The sequence below is a fragment of the Lynx rufus genome, unplaced genomic scaffold (assembly GCF_022079265.1).
Source record: "Lynx rufus isolate CCGP_SWC_20201006 ecotype Redwood Valley unplaced genomic scaffold, mLynRuf1.p SCAF_13, whole genome shotgun sequence".
In the NCBI taxonomy this organism is placed as follows: domain Eukaryota; kingdom Metazoa; phylum Chordata; class Mammalia; order Carnivora; family Felidae; genus Lynx; species Lynx rufus.
This window is the reverse complement of record NW_025814827.1, coordinates 44441394-44442724: the sequence shown is the minus strand read 5'-3', so window position 1 is coordinate 44442724 and position 1331 is coordinate 44441394. Positions and strand designations below refer to the sequence as shown.

The following is a 1331-nucleotide window of genomic DNA, read 5'->3' as shown; positions in this document are numbered from 1 at the left end:
GTAGGAATGAAAATCTGACTAGAATGGGTTCAAGTATAAAGGGGGTAGGGTGTAGAGATCATTAATTTAGAAAACATTTTAAAGGAGTTTTGTTTTTAAGAAAGACAAGAAACAGAAAATGTGTAAACTAGTTTTACCCATTGAGCCACAAATTCTAGTTCTAGGGTGCTGTCCTAATGAAATGATGAACATTTTAAATTAAAATTTAGATTTAAGGGTGCTCGCTTTGGCAGCACATATACTAAAATTGGAACAATACAGAGAAGATTAGCATGGCCCCCGCACAAGGAGGATGCGCAAATTTGTGAAGCATTCCATATTTTTAAAACATAAGAGACTCATAAATATGGAAAACAAACAGAGGGTTATAGGAGGGGGTGTGGGAAGGGGATGGGCTAAATGGGTAAGAGGCATTAAGGAATCTACTCCTGAAATCATTGTTGCACTATATGCTAACTAATTTGAATGTAAATTAAAAAAAATAAAATTAAAAAAAAGAAATATCTGTAAAAAAAAATTAGATTTAAGGGGCACCTGGCTGGCTCAGTCCATGGAGTATGCTACTATTGATCTCGGGGTTGTGAGTTCAAGCCCCACGTTGGGTGTAGAGATTGCTTAAAAAAATATTTAAAAAACATTTAGATTTAAGATGGTTACCATAATGCTATTTAAAATTATTTAGGGGCACCTGGGTGGCTCAGTGGGTTGAGCATCCAACTCAATTTCAGCTCAGGTCATGATCTCACAGTTCGTGAGATCGAGCCTCAAGTTGGGCTCTGTGCCGATAGCAAGGAGCCTGCTTGAAGTTCTCTCTCCCCCACCCCCTGCTCCTCCCCAGCTTGTGCTCATGCTCCTTCCCTCTCTCAAAATAAAAAAAAAATTAAAATTATTTAAAATAAGAAATAAAGAATCAAAATATATCAAAACATGACAATTATAAAGTTGAGTATGGTATACTTATGATGTAGAACAGTAGATCATCAATCAGTTTAAACTATGAACGCAAGGCTTTAAAAGACAGAAACGGAACTGTTAATAAAAGAACATAAAATTTTTCCTACAATACGATGTAACGAAGTACAAAAAAGTGAAAGAGAAACAAGTGAAAATAATGAGTGCTTATCTGTGAATGTTTTTAGTATTTTTTTCTATTTTTTCCACTCAGAAATTTGTAAACATATCTAAGACTAACATGACTGATGTTCACTATAATGAAGGTAAACTGATGATTATCCGCCTCTATATAATTCCAACTATTTTGACTAGACAATGCTTCTAGGCACCACAAATTCAGCCCATAAAATAATGCAAAATCAATCAAGAGTCTCTCC

The 1331-nt window shown here is 34.9% G+C and overlaps 1 non-coding gene across 1 annotated transcript; it reads left to right on the top strand.

The window, feature by feature from the left end:
- The first annotated feature begins 217 nt into the window (after positions 1-217).
- LOC124508970 (U6 spliceosomal RNA) lies at positions 218-324 on the top strand. Its single transcript, XR_006961340.1, has one exon. It is a non-coding gene; the product is annotated as a U6 spliceosomal RNA (small nuclear RNA).
- Positions 325-1331: the final 1007 nt, after the last annotated feature.